Source organism: Pan troglodytes, chromosome 12, assembly GCF_028858775.2.
Source record: "Pan troglodytes isolate AG18354 chromosome 12, NHGRI_mPanTro3-v2.0_pri, whole genome shotgun sequence".
Classification (NCBI taxonomy): domain Eukaryota; kingdom Metazoa; phylum Chordata; class Mammalia; order Primates; family Hominidae; genus Pan; species Pan troglodytes.
The window spans coordinates 68,409,924-68,433,821 of NC_072410.2; the positions used below are offsets into that span (position 1 = coordinate 68,409,924).

At 37.6% G+C, this 23,898-nt stretch overlaps 1 protein-coding gene across 15 annotated transcripts in view; it reads right to left on the reverse strand.

Annotated features, from left to right (window-relative positions):
• Positions 1-23,898, reverse strand: part of ACYP2 (acylphosphatase 2) — a 339,796-nt gene that overhangs the window by 70,819 nt on the left and 245,079 nt on the right. For 2 of the 15 annotated variants that reach the window (XR_001715774.3, XR_001715775.3), the window contains exon 8: positions 13,880-13,966. The exons of the other annotated variants lie outside the window; for them this stretch is intronic. The gene's annotated coding sequence lies outside the window, so the exon portion shown is untranslated. The remainder of the gene's footprint in view (positions 1-13,879; positions 13,967-23,898) is intronic. 15 annotated transcript variants of the gene reach the window in all.

Genomic DNA, 23,898 nt, shown 5'->3' on the forward strand with positions numbered 1-23,898 from the left:
ATTTTTGATCCCCAATTGAATCCACAGATATGGAACCTATGGATATGGAGGGACAACTGCATTTCAAAATGATAAAACTTTAACTTCTCTATTAAGAGATAATACTTCTACATTTTAATTCACCTAGTAACATAGCTCAAAATTATATATTAAACAACATTGACAAAACAGAGAAATTTAAAAATCATAGTGAGAAATCTGAACATACCTCTCTCAGGTATATCAGATAATTTATAAGGATATGTAAAATTTGAACAATACTTTTTACGTATTTGACCTAATAGTCACAAATACAATACTCTACCTTGAAACATCAGAATATACACATTGGCTTCAAATATGCATAGATCATTATCAAAATCATATGTGAAAGCAAATTGCCACAAATTCCAAAGAATTGAATTTATACAAAACAAATTATTTGACCATAAAGAAATTAGACTAGAAATCAACAACAAAAATTTGCCTAGAAAATTCACAATGCTTATAAATTAAGAAATATACTTTCTAATAACCCATAGGCCAAAGAAAAAAGTCACAGTGGAAATTAGAGCCCATTTTGAAGTAAACATTCCTTAAAATTTATGAGGTGCACCATTAAAACTATTCTACGAGTAAAGTTTATGGCCCCCAAATTCATATATTAGAGAAGAAGAAAAGCTGAAAAGCAATAAGCTAAACATCCTTGATAAAAAGTTATGAAAAGAACAACTTAAATCTAAATAAAATCGGCTGGGCACAGTGGCTCACACCTATTTAGTAATCCCAGCACTTTGGGAGGCCGAGGAAGGAGGATCACTTGAGCCCAGGAGTTGGAGACCAGCCTGGGCAACATGGTGAGACCCTGTCTCAAAAAACAAAAAACAACAACAACAAAAAAAAATCCCAGAAATCTAAAGAAAATATAAGGAAGGAAATAAAAAGATAACAGCAACAAGTAAAACAGAAAACAAAAATACAATAGAGAAGATCAATAAGGGTAAAAGTTGGTTCTTTGAAATGATGAATAAATTTATAAACCCCCATGGAGAATAATGAAGAAATACAGAAAGCAAGCTTAAATAACCAATATCAGAAATAAAAGAGGAAACGTCACTACAGAGCTTGTAGAGTTTTATTGTTGTTGTTGGTTAGTTGGTTGGTTTTGAGACAGGGTCTCACTCTCCTTGCTCGTGCTGCATACATATTACGTGCATACAGTCAATTAAAAAGTCAAGAAAACATACCTTTTATAAAAACTAACAGCACAAGAAGAAAAATGTGAACAACCCCTTATTTATTTTAAAATTGAATTAATAACTTAAAGCTTTCCCAAAAAAACCCTATAGGTTGGCCAGGCGCGGTGGCTCACGCCTGTAATCCCAGTGCTTTGGGAGGCCGAGGCAGGCAGAGCACGAGATTAGGAGATCGAGACCATCCTGGCTAACATGGTGAAACCCTGCCTCTACTAAAAATACAAAAAAAAATTAGCTGAGCATGGTGGTGGGCGCCTATAGTCCCAGCTACTCTGGAGGCTGAGAATGGTGTGAACCCAGGAGGCGGAGCTTGCAGTGAGCCGAGATTGCGCCACTGGACTCCAGCCTGGGTGACAGAGCGAGACTCCATCTCAAAACAAAACAAAACAAAACAAAAAAAACTTGTAAGTCTAGTAGGTTTCACTGGTTGATTCAAACCAAAACTTAATTTTAAAAAAAAAACCTGTCTTATATAAATTCTTCCAGAGTATAAAACAGAGAATAGGAAACATTCTCCCCATCCTCAGCTCATCTTACAAGGCTAGCATAACCTTGATACTAAAGCATGAGAAGGGCATTACTAGAAAGAAAACTTACACCCCAATCTCATTTATAAACATAGAAGCAAAATGTTGGTTAAACAAATACAGAAATAATAGGGGTCTTCAAAAAGTTTATGGAAAATGTGTATTTTGAAAAACCTATGCATAGATTTCAGGGGTTTTTTGCATCAGAATAAACTTATGCTAACTTGTCATAAAATGTCTGAACAGGATCTAGTTTGAGGCACTAAGAAGGATATGACATCAGTTTGAAAAGAGCCCCATCAGAGGAACATGAATTCTGATAAAATTGAAACAAGAACATTAAATTTATGGTGAAGCTTGGGTGGAAGAATGGCTAAATCCTGATGCTTTACAAAAACTTTGTGGGGTCAATCCCCCAAAGAAATCAGTAGTGTACAAATGGATAACTCATTTTAAGAAGGGATGAGACAATGTTGAAGATGAAGCCCACAGTGGGCAGACCATCTGCATCAATTTTTAAGGAAAAAATTAATCTTGTTCATGCCTTAATTGAAGAGGGCCAATGATTAACAGAAAAAATAATAGCCAACACCACAGACATCTCAATTGGTTCAGCTTACACAATTCTGACTGAAAAATTAAAGTTGAGCAAATTTTCCACTTGGTAGGTGCCAAAACCATTGCACTTCGTATGAGCTGCAGACAAAAGCAGAGCATTCAATGGATGTTGCAAACAAGTGGGATCAAGATCCCAAAGCATTTCTTCAAAGAATTGTAAAGAGATGAATCATGGCTTTACCAGTATGATCATGAAGACAAAGCACAATCAAAGCAATGGCTACCAAGATGTAGAGGTGGCCCATCAAAGCAAAAGTGGATTAGTGATGAGCAAAGGTCATGGCAACAGTTTTTGAGAATGCTCAAAGCATTTTGCTTGTTGACTTTCTGGAGAGCCAAAGAATGATAAAATCTGTTTACAATGAGAGTGTTTTGAGAAAGCCAAAAGCTTAGCACAAAAATACCCAGGAAAGCTTCAACAGGGGGTCCTTCTCCACCATGACATTACTCCTCTTATTCCTATCATCAAACAAGGACAATTTTGCCAGAGTTTCAATGGGAAAATCATTAGGCAACCACCTACAGACCTGATTTGGCTCCTTCTGACTTCTTTTTGTTCCCTAATCTTAATAAATCATTAAAGCGCACCCACTTTTCTTCAGTTACTAATGTGAAAAAGACTGCATTGACATGGTTAAATCCCAGGACCCTCAGTTCTTTAGGGATGGGCTAAATGGCTGATATTGTCACTTATAAAAGTGTCTTAAACTTGATAGAGCTTATGTTGAAAAATAAAGTTTATATATTTTCTTTTTATCTTTTAATTCCATTTTCCCGTGACCTTTTTGAAGTTCCCTTAATGTAAGAGAGAGAGCTAATACATAATGATCAAACTGGTATATTTCAGAAATGGAAAGTTAATTTAACATTCAAAACTTCAATTAGTAATGCAACTAATCTGTAGTGACAGAAAGTAGATCAGGTGTGGAGCAGGGGTAGGAGGGAAGGGGCTGGAGACAGGGATTACAGGAGGGATAAGAAAATGTTTGGGGCCAGGCATGTTGGCTCACGCCTGTAATCCCAGCACTTTGGGAGGCCAAGGTGGGCAGATCACTTTGAGCTCAGGAGTTCAAGACCAGCCTGAGGAAATGGTGAAACCCCATTTCTACAAAAAATGCAAAAATTAGCCAGGTTAGCTAGGTGTGGTGGCTCATGCCTGTAGTCCCAGCTACATAGGAGGCTAAAGCTGGAGAATCACATGAGCCCAGGGAAGTAGAGGTTGCAGTGAGCCACTGCACTCCAGCTTGGGCCACAGTGTGAGACCCTGTCTCAAAAAAAAAAAAAAGTTTGGAAGGGAATGATACATATGTTCATTATTTTGATTATGGTGATAGTTTCACAGGTATACACATATGTCAAAAGCTATCAAACTATATACTTTAAATATGTGCAGTTTATTATATGCCATTATAGCTAAAGTTGTTTTTAAAAATGAGTGTAACATCACATTAATAGAATAAAGAAAAAAATCCACATGATCATCTCAACAGATTTAGAAAAAAACATTTGATGAAAGTCAACTTCCATTCATGATTAAAAAAAAAAACTTAATGGTGAAGATGACTTCCTTAAACTGATAAAAAAAAATTTTAAAAGAAACCCTCTAGCAACATGTCATAATTAAAAGTGAAATGTTGTAACCATTCTGATATGGCTTGGCTGTGTGTCCCCACCCAAATCTCATCTCGAATTGTAATCCCTATATGTCAAGGGAGGGGCCTGGTGGGAGGTGACTGCATCTTGGGGGCAGATTTCCCCCTTGCTGTTCCTGTGATAGTAAATGAGTTCTCATGAGATCTGATGGTTTAAAAGTGTGGCACTTCCCCCTTTGCTCTCTCTCTCTTGCCGCCATGTAAGACATGCCTTGCTTTCCCTTTGCCTTCTGCCATGATTGTACGTTTCCTGAGGCCTCCCCAGCCATGAAGAACTGTGAGTCAATTAAACCTCTTTAACTTATAAATTACCCAGTCTCAAGCAGTTCTTTATAACAGTGTGAAAATGGACTAATACCCATTCCCTTTGACACTGGGGGCAAGACGGCCTTCCTGTACCCGTTTCATCTCCTGCTCCACGATGCCCATGTGATTTGGGTGACATGGACCACAACCTCAGGTGTAGGTCTAAACTAAGCAATGTAACACCATTCCTCTTGTCCGTTGATTGACTCAGGGAAGAGCAGGGATAAGCCAGTCAATGACCCCAAGCCCCTGGTCTAAGTGATGGTGTCAGAGGTAGCACAAGACCTACACTGGTCCTGTCGAAGGAAGCCAAGAGCTTCTTTCTGGGAAAACAGCAACTCTCCATTCCTCTGGAGAGTGTAGTACAAAGATGTCATGTCAGGAACTGCTGCAGCCATTTCTAATACAACAAGCAGAGCCATGGAGGAAGACAGAGTGAAAAGAATCACAGAGATAGAACCCGGTGAAGAATTATCCAGTTGTGTATATGAAAAAAATTCCCTTTATTTTTTGACAGATCAAGTCTGGTTCTCTGTTATTTGCATCCCACAGCCTCCTAACTAATATGGTTTGATGACATAAAGTGCCATAATTTGTGCAAAGCAATGGCTAGAATAAGGCAGACAAAAGTCAAAAGGATACATAGTCTAAAAGAAAATGTACATAGGTCAAAGTCATGGTAGAAAGTCAGAAACCAAAATTTCCTGAAAGGATTGCTGTTATTAAATGAAATAACATATGTAGATCACTTAGTACAGCGCCCGATATGCTCCAAGCTAAATCACTAACTGCAGATAGCAACAGCTAATGGAGCCTCAGGCTGTAGTGGCGTGCCCGAGAGGCAGGAAATGGACTCTTACATCAAAAGCATTTTCTTATTTAGAATTATGTCGCTCTCTTGAGTGGAATCATATTAAAGTCTAGATGCCAATGAGTGATAGCTGTTAACTTTTGTTGAAAACCTATATTTGCAACTTCATATATATTTGTTTTTCCATAAGGATGATACAAATTCGATATCATTCCCAACTGATACATGAGGAAACAAACTCAGAGAGGTGAAACAACCTAGCAGAGGTCTCTGCTCCTTAAATGGTGATGCCTGCTTTTACCAGGTCCCAACCTGAGCCCGTGCTCATTCTTCATCTCAGGCTGCCTGTCTGATGTGAGATGAGACTCAGAAATGCACATGAATTATATGAATTTAGATAATTTATGTTAACAGAAAGATACTGCATTTGTTGGATGCATGCTATATCTTAGTATTTTTCTTTTGTATATGTATCTCAGACACATTTCATAATATTGACAAAAAGAGTCAAACTCTGTAAAATATTTTAAGAGATTTATTCTGAGCCAAATATGAGTGACCACAGCCTGTGACACAGCTCTCAGGAGGTCCTGAGAACGTGTGCCCAAGGTGGTCAGGGTACAGCTTGTTGTCATGTATTTTAGGAAGGCATGAGACATTAATCAAATACATTTAAGAAACACATTGGTTTGGCCGGGCACGGTGGCTCACATCTGTAATCCCAGCACTTTGGGAGGCCGAGGCAGGCAGATCACCTGAGGTCAGGAGTTTAAGACCAGCCTGGTCAACATGGTGAAACCCCGTCTCTACTAAAAATACAAAAATTAGCTGGGCGTGGTGGCAGGCGCCTGTAATCTCAGCTACTCGGGAGGCTGAGGCAAGAGAATCGCTTGAATCCGGGAGGCGGAGGTTGCAGTGAGCCGAGATTGTGCCATTGCACTCCAGCCTGGGGGACAAGAGCAAGACTTTGACTCAAAAAAAAAAAAAAAAAAAAAAGAAATACATTGGTTTGATTTAGAAAGGTGGGACAACTCAAAGCGGGGCTTCCAGGCTTTAAATACATTTCAACATCTTCTGGTTGACAATTGGTGGAGTTTGTCTAAAGACTTGGATCGACAGAAAGGAGTGTTCAGGTTAAAGATAAAGGATTGAGGCAGGCACAGTGACTCATGCCTGTAATCCCAGCACTTTGGGAGGCCGAGGTGGGCAAATCACCTGAGGTTGGAAGTTCAAGACCAGCCTGACCAACATGGAGAAACCCCGTCTCTACTAAAAATACAAAATTAGCCGGGTGTGGTGGCGCATGCCTGTAATCCCAGCTACTCGAGCGGCTGAGGCAGGAGAATTGCTTGAACCCAAGAGGCGGAGGTTGTGGTGAGTCGAGATCACGCCATTGGACTCCAGCTTGGGCAACAAGAGCAAAACTCCGTCGCAAAAAAAACAAGAAACAAAACAAAAAAAAGGTAAAGGATTGTGGAGACCAACTTTTATTGTGCAGAGGAAGCTCTCGGATAGCAGACTTCAGAGAGAGCGGGGGTTGTAAATTGTTTCTTATGGGACTTAAAAGGGTGCCTACCTCTTAGTTGATTAACTCCTGTATCTGGAAAGAAAGGAAGGAAAACAAAAGGGGAAGGGGATTCTCTATAGAATGTGGATTTTTCCCACAAGAGACTTTGCAGGGCAATTTCAAGGTATAACAAGGAAATATATTTTGGGGTTAAATATTTTTTCCTTGTCTCATAATGTTATGCCAGAGTCAGACTGAAAAGCAAGTCACAATATATAGGGTCAAATAAAACCCATCTCATGAGAATTTATGGTTTGTAGGACATGACTCCCTAGACCCCTAAGGTAGGAATTTGGATAAGATAAAAAATCAGAGCTTAGACCTCAATAATAACAAAGCTATTTAGTGGACAGAACATGACAAATGCCAGACTAATATTTTTGATGGAAACAACCCTATATGATGTTAGTCATCTAGAAAACAGCTTCTCAGTACAAATGAAACTAAATTAGGTTCTTAAAAAACTGTTTGGGGGACTCTTAACAGTATTTACAACTAGTTCTAAGAAACTATGAGCTTTAAACAGAACAGAAAAACTAGTCTTTGGTGCTGTTATAAAATATGGAGGCAATGGATAAACACTACATGAAAGAAAACAAAATAAAATGTTTTTGTTTTTCTCTTTCACAGAAAAAAGAGGACGGAATTAGCAAATGAAAACTATTCAAACTACTCTCCTAAAAGTACTATCTTGAATGTTTACTCTGTCTGTTAAGGATATCAAACAAGGCTCTCCAAATAATATACATTCTGCAAATGTTAGTATAAGACAGAATAAGAAAGTGATATAATTAAATAATAATTTCATATCAAATTATTCCTCCTAGTAGTCTCCCAAATGGCTTCGTGAACTCTGCAATCAGTATATTACATAACATACTACATTTCTTAAAAAATAATAAAAGAATAACAACATAGATTGGGCCATAAAATATGTGAAAGGGTGCTGTTAAATTTTGTAATTATGCTATGAAACTTCATCTCCCTGTTCCACAGTCTTTGGGTATCTAATGTCACTGCTACATGATGCCATGTCCCACAGAAGCGGGAGCTGCCACAATGGAGAAATAATGTTAGTAAAGTTAGTAAAATAAGTCTCTTGCCTGGAACTCTAACCCAGTTGGGCCATTTTGTAATGGCCTACCTGGCTCAGTGCCCTTGCTTCTGTTTGCCTCTGAGCTGAATCTATTATATTAACCCTGACTTATAACTATGCATCTCACTCTGGGGCCAACTTCAGCCCTCAGTAGGGGAGATAACATAAGAAATCTTTTGTCAAGAAATGCTGCCTCTACTTTGAATTATTTTATCTCTGATTTTGCTCTGATTTTATTCCAGTCCACTGTGACTGGAAAGTTTCCTTGCCCTGTATCCCAGTTTCTACTGGCTGGGTTCCTTACTGTGAAGTCTCAGTCTCCTGGTTATGGGCCGCTTATACTTTATGGGAGACTCCCATAATATCCAATACCCAGTGCCTGTTGGAATGGACTTTTTCTTTCTCTCCCTCCCTCCCTTCCTTCCTTTTTTTTCTTTTCTCTCCTCTTTTTTTGTTATGATTACCTCAGTATTTGGGTCACTTCCTAAACAATTTAGAACTTGGCCTCAGGGCTATATTCCACCACTTCCATTAACACCAACTGATGAATTATGAATTCATCAATTCATAGGAGGTGGTTTCAAATTCATAGAAGGTGGTTTGGCATACTGGTTAAGAGTATGGTTTCTGAAGTCAAGTTCCCTGAATCTGAAAGCTAGCACAGATCGTATGACCTTAAGTAAGTTTCTTAACTACTGTATACCTTGATTTCTTCATCTCCAAAATGGGAATAAAGACACTACCTGCCTTACACATGAATAATCTACAGATGATACATAATACTGTATCTAATAAATAATGAGCACTTAATAAATGTTAGCTGTTGCTGTTATTGTTATGGTTCCAATATATCCACTTACAGAATTACAGACTGCATCACTATCTTTAGACCTTTGCTCAGTGATAAAGATCTGCCTGATCCTATATATCTACTAATTTCTGATTCACTTCCATACTTAAATGTAAATTCCTGCTTCCTAATGCAGTTTATAGTAAATGTGTCCCAAAGAAAGTAATAAGGGATTGAAATTCATTACCTGCAAATACAGCTACATTCCTTCCATTTCCTTTCAAAGAGAAAAGGGCTATTATTCAGCCAGCCTGAACCTGTTCATATTTCTCTTTATCTATGAGACACTACTTTTATAGCTACTCTGTCATCATGGCTTATCTTGAAGAGCAGCTGGGGTTTAGCTTTCTGAGAAGATGATTTGAAAGTTATGTAAAATCAAGCCAAAATAGTGTTAGCTTTGAGTACTGGTCTTGTCCATTCCTGCAAGACTTCAAATGATGTAGCATTGATTTACATGATTCAGTTCTTATTCTATGCAATGTAGGTACCACTATTCATATCTGTAACAATACTTTGGATTGATAAAGCCTTAAAATATCACAACTTACTTTGGATTAATAAAGCCTTAAAGTATTACCACTCTGATACTTTAAGGCTTTATCACAAAGAGTATTATATGTGTGATACCTTCAAAAGCAGGAGAGCCAGAATTAGTGCGCATATTTTTTTTTTTTGAAATGGAGTCTTGCTCTGTTGCCAGGGTGGTGTGCAGTGGCGCAATCTCGGCCTTCCAGGTTCAAGCGATTCCCCTGCCTCAGCCTCCCAAGTAGCTGGGACTACAGGCGCGCGCCACCATGAACCGGATAATTTTTTGTATTTTAGTAGAGACGGGCTTTCACCATGTTGGTCAGGATGGTCTCGATCTCCTGACCTCGTGATCTGCCCACATTGACCTCCCAAAGTGCTGGGATACAGGCGAGAGCCACTTTGTTCAGCCCAGTGTGCATACTTTATAAGTGGAATAAAAGAGATGAGGGACAAAGAAAATAAGTTATTGACTTCAAACTCTTAAGACTTGAATAAGAATCTGGTCCCTGAACACCTAATACTTAGTTAAAATGCTTTTGGAAAAATAGAAACTTATTACTCACTCTTTGACAAAAGATATTCTAAACATACACAGGTTTAAGACTGGATTTAAAACTATATATATCCTAATACTGATGGCCCAATTTGGAACCCTGAAGCAGTCAACTTCCAAATTTTACTCACATTCAGTATTTGTACCCAATGGCTTGCAGATACATCTTCAGAATATATGCACCTTCACCAAAATAACAAGTTCTCACCCAATTCCATAGCCTCAGGCAGTTTTTCATCATATAAGCCAAATGTGTTGATTAAAATTTTAAATCTATTTAGGAAAAAATATATCACATTTCTTTAAGAATCAAAATGAGTGTGTTGCTACGAAGAGTTGGCCTGAGTACTAGGAATGCTATATAAATTTCAAAATCATTTCTCAAACTCTAATTTAGAAATAATTTTGATACTGTGCTTTCATAGTTACTGATAAATGTTGATTTGTTGTAAGGGAATGGTGGTGAGGACTTAAAGGAGGGAGGTAGCTGCTGCCAAATCTAAACCTGGGACAAGAACATCAAATTGGAAAAGACTCCATGTTCCATTCCCAGGGCTGACCTCTGTCACATCTTCCAGTATTCTCTCTTTGCTTTCACTTAAGGATTGATTACTCAAATTCATCCTGTGACCCAAGCCTAAGAAATACCCTGCTGTTACTTTGCAGGAGTAGATCACAGAAAGTACATTTACAGCTGCTTAACATTAACACTTCTTTCTTATCAGAAATGGCTCAACTCTTTTCCTGACATCAACACATTATTGAAAGTTCTGTACTGTAAATTCTTTGTCTTTCCTGACTCTGCCCTTTCAGGACTGCCTACAGCCAGTAATAACAATGGATTGTCTGTCAGAGGAAACTGCAGCCTCGAAATGCACATAAAAATTCCAGACGCTCAATATCTTTGAAAGATGGTCCAGACTTATCCAGGAGAGTCCATTTTTACTCACTTGGGTATTTAAATATTTTTTTTGTTTTCAATTTTGAATATGGGATTGCCTCCACCTCTTAAAACATCCACTACATCATGTAAATTTATAGTAACACAGTGAGAACTTCGGCCACACTGGTGCCAGTCTGGGATTTCTGCAGTAAAGGCGAACAATTAGGACAAGGATGTTTATACAAGACTTCATTTTCTCACAAACTTTTCCATATTTTTCTCTAAATATTTAAGTTAAGGTAGACACCAAACCAGCAAATCTACTAGAGTAAAACATTAAATACCGTAGATAATTTAATTCAGTACCAGACTAGACCGTCATCTCCTGAATTTTCTGCAATGAGTTATTAATCCTAGGTTAGCAACTTATACTATTGGCATCTTCTGGAATGTCTCCCCTCACTCCATCCCTGTTGTTGTATATTCAGAAAGTAAAAGCTTATTTTATTATTTGTCTAAGAAACAAGTAAAAAAAAATACTTAAGGTATTCCAGACCCCAAAATGATTACCATTAATTGGAAGTAATCTTTGTCAGTGGGTCCTCTCATTTAGTATGGATAATATATTATACACTTATTTCCTTTAAAAACTACCAAAATAAAGATCACTAGCAATTCAACTTTTGAATACAAAAGACGAAGTTAAAAATGACATCCAAAGAGTTAGTGTTGCACCACTAGAACACCAACAAGCAACAGAGTAGAACTTCATCGTGACAATAATGTCCCTGAAACCTAAAATGAGCATAGTAAAATCCTAAAACATGACAAAACTGTAAAGAAGATCATGCTGATGCTGTCACTCCCCATGTATTAAAAGAAAAAAAAAAGTGTTATTACAGGATTTTGTAATTAACCAAATTTTAAAACACCCTTGTTTTTCTCTGTGACTTAAAAATATAAATATGGTGTATTATTTTTAAATCACTCCATTTAATGATGGAAAAAACATTCCAGACCCTGTCACAATAACCAGCTCCTTTTCTGCTCCAACCATGCTCCACCCAGCCTGCCATATCCTGGCTCACCCCTGCTAGAGACACACAGCCGTGTTGTCCACAGCCAGATTGAGAATTTCTTGAGGGCAAAGGACTGTTTCTTGTCATGGTGTGTATCCCTGGTAACTAACATGGCACTCAGCACACTGTAGACAATATTACCTGAAATGGTTGGAACTGGCATTCACTGTGGCCAGTTAAAGGGCCCTGTCATTGCTGTGCCCCCAGAATGGTAATCCTTTCCCTATCTTGCAACTGATCAGGATTTGAAGATTATTCATTTCCAGCCATACTGCTGGAATGAATTTAAGAGCAACCTTGCTTTCCTTTCTTCCATCCTGCCTACTTTTTTTGCCCCACAAACATAATCACTAACGTCTGTAGGTACTGTATGTTACAAAGTACTTTCATGTATATTTCTTTCATCTAAACCTTACAACGTTTTAAGGTAGGGAAGGCAGACATAATACTTATTTAACAGATAACGAATAAGAAGTTTAGGAAGGTCAAATTGATACAGAAAGGAGGCAGCCAAATGCCTAGGCAGACAGGGGCTGGTACCCGGTGAAACCCCACCTCCAAGGCGAAGAAAGTTTAAAGCCTGAAAGCCAAGCTACAAGTTAAATCGTCAGACTGGATTAAGAACTTGTCTTCCTGTTTGGCATGCTTTCCTTTGATTGATCCCCACCCTTCACCTATTTTACATATACCTACCCTTTTCTAATTGGTTTTCTACACTGTCATGCCCACCTTTGAGTGGTGTCTTTGCTTTAACCTTTTTTGCATACACACAAACCAATCAGCACGCACTCCCCATTCTGAGTCCATAGAAGGCCCCATGCCTGGCTGCACAGGGGACATTCCCACCTTTGGGTAGGGGGACAACCCCCGCATCCTTTCTCTGCTGAAAACTGTTTCATAGCTCTATAAAATTCTTCTCCACCTTCCTCACCCTTCAATGTTTAGCACATCCTCATTCTTCTTGGGTGCAGGACAAGAGTTCGGGAACTGCTGAACACAGGTACAAGCTATACCACAGGAAAACTGGGGCATGCCAGTGTGGTTGAATGAGGCCTGGGTGGGGCATTGCTGGCTGGGGACTTGGAAAGTGACTGAGAAGAAAAATCCTACATCAAAATAATTTGATCTAGGTCACACAAAAATAAAATGCTCTTTATGCAATCTTAGTAATAAGACTGGACTAACAGTATTTAGAAGCCTAACCCCAATGTTCCAGTACAGAATCTTGAGACACCCCATTTTCAAACGCATCTCACATTCAGGGTCTGCCTCATCTTTTACTCATTCTGTTTAATTAGGTATGAATATACCCCCAAATAAATGTTTTATTTAATAAATAAAACAATATTTGTTACATTAAAAACACAGTTTTACTATACTCATGGAATATTAAAGATGAGTTTCCCACAAGCTCAAGATAAGGTAGTATCTGGCAAGAAACCAATGTCTGCCAAGTTGCTAGAAAAATTATTTCCTAAATTAAAGATGAACTAATTAAAATTATATTAGAAATGAGTGAGAACTAAAGTTCTTTTGGTCAATTTGTATTCAGATTTCTCCCACTGAAAATAATTCTGACAGGAATTAAGATTTTAGTGGCAAATTTGCAAGATAAGAGAGTAGTTTGGCTTATCCAGAAGTGGAAATCAGTTCTTCAACCATTTCCAACACAGTGTTGTAGAATCAAGTGCTTCAGACAATTTAAATTTATAGCAGTGTCTAAATTCTGGGCTCATAAACATATCAAGTTTTCAAGCTCCTAAAATTCACTCTGAATAGCTAATAGGAAAAGTGGTCTGGGAAAAACTACAGAAAAAGCTTATATCCAGATTTATTCTGTAGTTTTTATAAGTCACATTTTTGGAAAGAGGTAGGAAGTAACTAAAATTCTAAAGATAGACTTTTTCTTAGTTATGTAAAGTAAAGTATCTTATTTCTAATCTAAGAAGAAAAGAGTAGCTCTTATATTAGATGCTTTCGGTTCTCACCATTTAAGGTTAGTTGAACAAAATTGTCAATGTTGAAAATTCAATGAAATTCCATTTTAAAAATTAAAATTGAGCTAAATGGGGGCTGTCTGGCTGATGAGACTAATTCCAACTGATGTTGTTTCTCAAGAGAATCTCACTATTTTTGCTTTGTAATGAGACAGAGTCAAAGAAGGCACTCACTGACACTCCAGCTTGAGGGTAGAGGCATGACTCCAAAGTTGTTGGGTATCTGGGCTATCAAGGCTTCAATAGAAGGGAAAAGCTAATCTGCAAAACAGAGAGTAAAGAATATGAAAAGGGGCATGGTGTTGCAATCAAGGGGCAACGTTGAGAGGGAAAGAATGGTGGAGATCTCGTGTTTTGCATGGAGGTCCTCACCAAAACTCAGAAAATGCTTGGTAAAGGTATGTCTGGTAGAAACTGGAAAGGGTTGAGCTTTACACTCAGACTGACATGGCAAATCAAGGTGGCCTCCAAGGACATATGAAGGGGACCACATGACTGTAAGGCCTGGGAATTAGTAGAAGTACGGACAGCTTCAGACTTTCACATGCTAAAAAACAGCAATTTGGGTCTGAGCTAATTTATATGTAGATTTCTGAATGCTAAAGTGATTCTGGGTGACATCTGGGTTATGTAGCAAATGACTAGAGATAACACACCAACAAATGTTAGGTAAATCAGTTTGTAATTTTTTTTTTTTTTTTTTTTTTTTTTGAGACAGAGTCTTGCTCTGTCACCCAGGCTGGTGTGCAGTGGCCCAATCTTGGCTCACTGCAACCTCCGCCTCCTGGGTTGAAGCAATGCTCATGCCTCAGCCTCCTGAGTAGCTGGGATTACAGGCATGTGCCACCACAACTGGCTAATTTTTGTATTTTTAGTAGAGATGGGGTTTTGCTATGTTGACCAGACTGCTCTTGAACTTCTGGCCTCAAGTGATCCACTTGCCTCGGCCTCCCAAAGTGCTAGGATTACAGGCATGAGCCACCACGCCCGGCCTGTAATTCTATTTTTCTCCTAGTTCCACCCAAACACAAATAACACAGTGATGATAATAGCATGATTTTTGGAGTCAGATGGACTTGGGTCAAGTCCTAAAACTCAAGCCCTTTCCTAGCTGTGAGGCTTAAACTAGTCATTTAACTTTTCTGAGCCTCAGTTTCTTCATGCAACAAAAATAGGGTAATACATACTTTGCAATACCTGGCATATGGTAAGGGCTCAATAAATATGTGTTGACTGCCTGACAGATTTGACAGATTTGCTGTGAGGAGAAGAGAAGAATGCCAAACACTTGTGTGGCCAGGCCCTTAACAAATGCTAGCCATGGTTCCTATGTCATTTCATTTTGTGATTACTTGTAGTGCCAGCCAGGTTTATTTTAAAACTAATAATAAGTACCTCAACAACTTATTCCTCAAGTTCCATTACAAGAGTTTTATTCCGGCGGGGTGTGGTGGCTTATGTCTATAATCCCAGCACTGTGGGAGGCTGAGGCGAGTGGATCACCTGAGGTCAGGAGTTTGAGACCAGCCTGGCCAACATGGTGAAAACCTTGTCTCTACTAAAAATACAAAAATTAGCCAGGTGTGGTGGCACACACCTGTAATCCCACCTACTCAGGAGGCTGAGGCAGGAGAATCGCTTGAACCTGGGAAGCAGAGGTTACTTTGAGCCAAGATTGTGCCCCTGCACTCTAGCCTGGGCAACAGAGAAAGACTCTGTCTCAAAAAAAAAAAAAAAAAGAATTTTATTCAATAAAATTTGTAATGGCCACTAGCCAAGAAAAACTCTCAAATAATTGGTGTTTTATAATTCGTGTTTTAAGTGTTACTACTTTTCAATTAATAGAGAACTGATAGGTTAGCCATCTATAATTTTGCTTTTTCTTAATGAAAATATATAGATGTGCTTTTTGAAATAGTAATGGTCATATCAGTCAGCTATTGCGACAATAATCCTACATAATAAAGCACCCCAAATTTAGTGACTTACAATAACAAACATTTATTTTCATGCTCACAAGTCTGTATGTCGACTACAGTTTGACTGATCTAAGCTGGGTTTGGTTGGGTGGCTTGGTTCAGGCTATAGGTTGGGCTCAGTTCGATTCACCTGTGTTAATTCTGGAACCCAAGGTGAAGGGTCAGCAGCTGCCCAGGGAAAGCTCTTCTCATAACAAATGACCAGTGAAAAAAACTGAAGCCAAACCATGCAAGCATATTTAAGGCTTTATATCACATCACTAACATTCATTCCACTGACCAAAGCAAATCCTATGGCCAAACCCAACATCAGTGGGATAGGGCTGAACAGTAATCAAAAAGTACCCAACAATGAATGCTAAAATTTTAACTGATTAGGAGAAACTGCAATAAATTATTTCTACATCTACATTTTTACATAGAGTCAAATTCATATTAATAAGACCCTGAAAGAAAAGATCTTGTGGTAATTGAGGAGAGTCTAAAGACACAAGGCACTAATTTTGATGTTCTGAAGTGAAATTTTCTGATATTCCAAATACTAAATGAGGTAACTCAGACTTCAGAAGTTCATTTATAATTATGTAGGAAATTATATCAAGCATATTTTATGTGTTTCAATTGAATCAGACTGTTTCTCTACTCAAACTATGTCAAACCATCAGAAGTAATTGATATTATTAAAATAGAAGATAAAAATCTTTACTATTTGATGAGATTTACATTTGAATAAACATCTGTCATTTTAAAAAATTCATAATTGTATATGGGAAATGCTCCAGCACACCTCACTTAAAAGAAACTACAAAATATATTAAGATTGATTTAAAAAGGAAAATAAAACATTCAGTCAACATAACTGCATTGAAATTTAAGTATTTTTCAATAGACTTAAAATTCTAGGTTGAGAAAATAACAGATAATAAAACACATTTAGTCAAAAGCACACAAGTGTTTTCAATCATTTTATAAATCATTTAGTGCAAGCTAATTAAGAAAGATTACAGTTGGGTATTAATATGATAAAATATGCTGATACAATATTTAAAATATGCTGTAATGATAACAGAAGCAAAAAATTCCTTGGCAATATAAAAAATAAGTTTAACAGAAAATTTTATTTCTAGAGCTTCACTATTCTATAACTCAGGGCCTCAAATGTAACAATATCAAATATCTGTTTTAGGTATTGGACCCCTTAGAATCAACTGCTTTGGTCAAAAGCCAGGCATGGTGGCTTGCACCTGTAATCCTGCACTTTGGGAAGCTGAGATGAGTGGAGCACCTGAGGTCAGGAGTTGGAGACCAGCCTGCCCAACATGGCAAAAACCCATCTCTACTAAAAAAAAAAAATATATATATATATATATATATACACACACACACACACACACACACACATCTATATACACACACATACACATATATATACACACATACACACATATATACACACACATACACATATACACACACACACACACATAAAAATTAGCTGGGTGTGGTGGCGCACACCTGTAATCCCGGCCACTTGGGAGACTGAGGCAGGAGAATTGCTTGAACCCAGGAGGTAGAGGTTGCAGTGAGCTGAGATCGCCTCACTGCACTCCAGCCTGGGCAACAGAGCGAGACTCCGTCTCAAAAACAAACAAAAAAAAGTGCTATGAACTTAACTACTGGGTAGGAGATATAACATTAGTGATTAATTAATTCGAATGAACTAATCTGTGAATGATTCTTTTAAACTTTAATATATGTCATTTCTATTCCACTCCCTCATATTATTCCTCTTTTCAGAAACCTGCTTTAGATTTGCTTGTTTGAACAACCTCAAACCCAAACTCTTCACGGTGGCATTCAAAGACCTCCATTATGTTGTCTCAACTTATTTTCCAATCTTATTTTCTATTGCCCTATAATATGAGTGCATTAATTCTTGCTAAGCTGGTCTAATGATTCAAAAACAAAAAAAAAAGTGCTTCTCACTTGCAAAACAAGCACTCAATGCCTCTGTATAATATTTGACCTATCTCTTAAGGGTCTGCTCAAGTCCCACCTCTTACACTGAAGATTTTCTAGTCAACTCCATCTTTCAGGGAGCTCATCTACCTCTAATCTTTGATAGCACTTACTGTCCAGCTGTGCATATGGAATTTATTACAAAATTGTCTTGATTTGTTGAAATCTTCACATGTATCATATCATGCCCTTGTAGATCCTAATGGCTTTAAGTATAAATTCCATATCCAAGATATAGACTCTAGATTTCCCATCCAAGATTTATTTTTTCTTTCTTCCTTACAAAAAAAAAATCCCAATTTAATGTGGATGGAAAGCACCCAGTTAATAATACCTTTCAAAACTCCCTGGAAGATGCCAGTTTGACCCTAGTTCTGACTAAAGAGATAAGAGCAGAAGTTTATTTGTAGAGACCTCCAGAAAAGCTACTGTTTTCCTAATAGAAAGGGACAGAAACAACATAAATATGGATGCCTGGAGGTGGAAAAGCCTCATGTGATCTCAAGGACAAAAGCTACATGTTAAGGACAGAAAAACTGGGGACACTGATGAGAACCTAGTACCACTATACCACCCCTAGACTGACTACCTCTAGGATTCTTGTTATTTGAAAGGAAAAAAACACAAAAACCTTCCTGTTTGGTTATGTTACTTTAATTGGATTTCCACCAAATGAAGCAAAATGCAATCCTAAATAAAACATCTTAACACGACTTTTATGAATAAAAATTTTAAAATAATTACCAAACAACTCTTCAATGTTTAGTATCATGCTGTAACACAGAAGATACAAAAATAAATACATATGATCCCTGTTCTCCAGAAGCTGTCAATTGAATACAAGACATAAATGATTAATACAAGTTGAATTGTGATTCATGTAAGAAATATTTACTAAGCACAGGTATACAATATATATGTAGCACACCAGCAGAGGGACCAACAAGGATAGAAAGGTCAATCAGTCAAGGAGTCAAGGATGAGATCCTCAGAGTGTACAATCTCATAGATATGTTAACAAATAGGAAGAAGACAATGTGCAGGACTAAGTGGTATAAAAAAGACACAAATTAATTCTACCTTTAATGAAGAACAAGACTACTTTTCACTGAGGAGATCAAGAACAAGTTTTTTCATGCAGAAGGTACACTTGTGAAGGAACTTGAAAACTGGGTGAGATACAGGTTGTGGGAATGGGGGTAGAATGAGGGAGAGTTTGAATTATTAGGGGACAAGGGAGAAAGAGAACTCAAAAAGTGGTAACAAGGTTTTGGAGTAGCATAATGGTAGCAATATTACCAGAAGGTAATACAGTGAGAAGGTATATTTGGGGAAGATAAATAAAGAGTTGGATGTGGAGCCATACTTAATCTTAACAAAGCAGACAAAAAACTAGCTTTTTTCAACCCTCATCTCACTCCAGTTATCATGCTATTCTCTACTCCCTTTCATATCCTGCTAAAGGCATGTGTTTGACAATTATCTACGTAATACTCTTACTTTTTTTTAACCCATGATCTTTTCCCCAAGCTGACTTTATCATGTTAAAGATTCATCTGAAATAAATAATTAATAGTGAAACTCTGGCCAGGCACATACAGGCTCACGCCTGTAATCTCAGTACTTTGGGAAGCTGAGGCAGGGGGATCGCTTGAGCTCAGGAATTCAAGACCAACCTGGGCAACACGGTGAAACCCCATCTATACCAAAAAAATACAAAAAAAATAGCCAGGGACAGTGGTGTGAACCTGTGGTCCTAGCTACTCGGGAGGCTAAGGTAGGAAAGTCGCTTGAGCCCAGGAGGTAGAGGCCACAGTGAGCTGTGATTGCACCACTGAACTCCAGCCTGGGTGACAGAGCAAGACCCTGTCTCAAAACAAACAAACAAACAAAAAACCTAGAGCTGTGCTGTCCAAAATAATATTATTTTACTTGAATAAAATAATTAATTTTTTCAGTATCATCAGCCACAGTTCAAGTGCTCAGTGGCCACAAGTATTAGACATTGGGAGAATACTCCTGTAATTACAGAAAGTTCTATTGGACAGTGATGACCTAAAGCCTCTCTGAAGTTGGGAATAAGGAAAGGAAGCCCTGATATCACCACAGTTTTTCAGCACTTTTCTAGACCAGGTTTGAATCTATGCAATGGGTCAAGAAAGGAAAATGAGATCTAAAGAATGGAATTACTGTTTCTACGGAAAACCTAAGGAAATAAAATAAAAATATATTAGAACAAATAAATGATTTACAAGTATGATATGAAACAAATATAATCAGATTCACATATATTTGCACTAGTAATCATCAGAGCAAGTGAGAAAGGGCTTCCACTTACAATAGAAACAAAGAATAAGATATTGTAAAATAAACTTAACAAGAATGTGCAGTAGCTATATGACAAGCTAAAAATGTGATTAGACCTCAGTGCAGTAGCTCACGCTTGTAATTCCAGCACTTTGGAAGGCCAAGGCAGGTGGATCACTTGAGGCCAAGAGTTTGAGACTAGCCTGGCCAACATGGTAAAACCCCATCTCTACCAAAATACAAAAATTAGCCAGGTGTGGTGGTGTGTGTCTGTAGTCCCAGCTACTCAGGAGACTGAGGCATGAAAATCGCTTGAACTCAGGAGGCCGAAGTTGCAGTGAGCTGAGACTGCGCCACTGCGTTCCAGCCTAGGTGACACAGCAATACTCTGTCTCAAAAAAAAAAAAAATGTAAACATGTGATTAGGAGTTAAAAAAAAAGATTCATCAATAGAGATATATTTTATATTATTTGATGGGACAATGTTATAAATATGTCACTCTCCCCAAATTAATCTTCATATTTAATATAATTCCAATAAAATGTCAAGTTGTAAAATATTTGTATAATTTGACAAATTATTCTAGACATATCTGGAAGATGATCAGCTGTTAGACAAGCCAAAAAACTTTGAGAAAAAGAGGGGTTTTGCTCAACCAGACATCAACTGAAGCATATTATAAACCCTCGATAATCAAAACAGTATAAATCTGGCACAGAAATAGATCATAGAACTAAATATAAAAGTTTAGGGACAGACCCAATTATTTATATGGATTATTGCTTATGACAAAACCAGCATCTTAAATTAGCAGGGGGATGAATTATTTAACAAAGTTTTTTAGAAAAAATTAAAGTTAGATTCCTGGCTCATAACACATAAGAAAAATTCTACATTGGCTAAAGTCTTTAGTGTTAAAACAGATGAAAACAGAGCTGAATAATTTAAAAATATTTGTATCAGGGAGGAATTCCTCAGCCTGATCCCAAATGCAGAAACCATAACAAGACTGACAGATTGGACTCAGAAATGTAAAATGTAAATGTAAAATGTTTGTGTTTTTTGGCACAAACTCCATATAAAGACAGTTTTTAAATGACCTAATTTTCATCAGTATAAGCTTTATTAAATACATTTATTTATTTTATACATAAATACAATGGAATATCTTGCAGCCATTAGTAATGATTACAGGGAAATATATTTACTGACATGGAAAGAGAGTCAGAAAAATGATTACACCTAACTATGCATAGTATGCTTCCAGTTTTATAAGAAATTATATACCTTGTTATAAATTTACACAATTTATTGTGAAGTTACAAGTCTGGAAGAATATATGCCCAAACCACAATAGCAGCTATCTACAAGATGGTATCATGGTATCATAATAAGTATTTTTCTTTTGATTTAATCTATATCTTCTGATTTTTCTAAAAGTAAACATGTATTACTTGGGTAATAAATAAAATGTATTTTTAAGTTCTTTTGATAAAATAACCAAGACACTCAACAAACCAGGCATCAAAGGAACATACTTCAAAATAATAAGAGCCATCTATAACAAACCCACAGCCAACATCATACTCAATAGGCAAAAGCTGGAAGCATTCTCCTTGAAGACTGGCACAAGACAAGGATGCCCTCTCTCACCATTCCTATTCAACATAGTACTAGAAGTCCTAGCCAGAGCAATTAGGCAAGAAAAAGAAATAAAAGGATTCCAAACAGGAGGAGAGGAAGTCAAACTTTCTCTCTTAGCAGACAATGTAATTCTATACCTAGAAAACCCCAAAGTCTCTGCCCAAAGGTTCCTAGATCTGATAAACAACTTCGAAGTTTCAGGATACAAAATCAATATACAAAAATCAGTAGCATTTCTATGTGTCAGTAACATCCAAGCTGAGAGCCAAACCAAAATTGCAATTCTATTCATAGTAGCCACAAAAAGAATAAAATACCTAGTAATATAGCTAACTAGGAAGGTGAAAGATCTCTACAACAAGAATTACAAAACACTGCTGAAAAACATCAGATATGATACAAACAAATGGAAAAACATTCCATGCTCACAGATAGGAAGAATCAATATTGTTAAGATGGCCATACTGTCCTAAGCAATTTGCAGATTTGATGCCCTTCCTATCAAACTATCAATGACATTTTTCACAGAATTAGAAAAAACTCTTCTAAAATTCCTATGGAACCAAAATGTTTGAATAGCCAAAGCAATCCTAAGCAGAAAACAAAAACAGAAAAAGCAAATCCAGAGACATCACACTGCCTGACTTCAAGCTACACTACAAGGCTACAGTAACCAAAAGTGTGCTATACTGGTACAAAAACAGACACATAGACCAATGAAACAGATTAGAGAACCCAGAAATAAAGCCACACATGTTCAGCCATCTGATCTTTGACAAAGTTGACAATAACAAGCAATGGGAAAAGGACTCCCTGTTCAATAAGTGGTGCTGAGATAACTGGCTAGCCATATGCAGAAGATTGAAACTGGACTTCTTCCTTTCACCATATAAAAAAGCAACACAAGATGGATTAAAGACTTAAACGTGAAATGTATAACTATAAAAACCCTAGAAGAAAACCTGGGAAATGAGATTCTAGACGTAGGCCCTGGGAAAGATTTCATGACAAAGACTCCAAAAGCAATTGCAACAAAAACAAAAATTGACAAGTAGGACCTAATTAAATTAAGGAGCTTCTGCACAGCAAAATAAACTATCAGCAGAGTAAACAGACAACCTATGGAATGGAAGAAAATATTTGCAAATTATGCATCCAACAAAGCTCCAATATCCAGAATCTATAAGGAACTTAAACAAATTAACAAGCAAAAACCAAACAACCCCATTAAAAAAATGGGCAAAGATGGCTAGGCATGGGTGCTCATGCCTGTAATCCCAGCACTTCAGGAGGCTGAGGTGGTAGAACTGCTTGAGTCCAGGAGTTCAAGACCAGGGAGATCTTGTCGCTACAAAAAAATAAAAATAAAAAAATAACCAGGTGTGGTGGCATGCCCCTGTGGTCTTAGCTACTTGGGAGGCTGAGGCAGGAGGATCGCTTGGGCCCGGGAGGTTGAGGCTATCGTGAGCAGCGTTCATGCCACTGCACTCCAGCCTGCCTGGGCAATAGAGTGATATCCTGTCTCAAAAAAAAGTAGGGGGTGTGGGGTGGGGGGCAAAGGACATCAACAGATAGTTCTCAAATGAACGCATACACAGAGCCAACAGCACATGAAAAAATTGTCAACATCACTAATCATTAGAGAAATGCATATCAAAACCACAATGAGATACCACCTCATACCAGTCAGAATGGCTACTATTAAAAAGTCAAAAAATAACAGATGCTGGCGAGGTTGCAGAGAAAAGGGAATGCTTATACACTGCTGGTGGGAATAAATTAGAAAGCAGTTTGGAGATTTCTCAAAGAACTTAAAACAGAACTGCTATTTGACCCAGAAATCTCATTACTGGGTCTATACCCAAAGGAATATAAATCATTCTACCATAAAGATACGTGCACGTATATGTTTATCACAGTACTATTCATAAGAGCAAAGACATGGAATCCATCTAGATGCCCATTAATGGTGGAATGGATAAAGAAAATGTGGTACATATACACCATGGAATACTACACAGCCACAAAAAAGAGTGAAATCATGTCCTTTGCAGCAACATGGATAGAACTGGAGGCCATTATCCTAAGTGAATTAATGCAGAAACAGAAAACCAAATACCAATGTTCTCTCTTAAAAATGGGAGCTAAACACTGGGTACACATGGACACAAAGAAGGGAACAACAGACACTAGCGACCACTTGAGGGTGGAGGGTGGGAGGAGGGTGACCATCGAAAAACTAT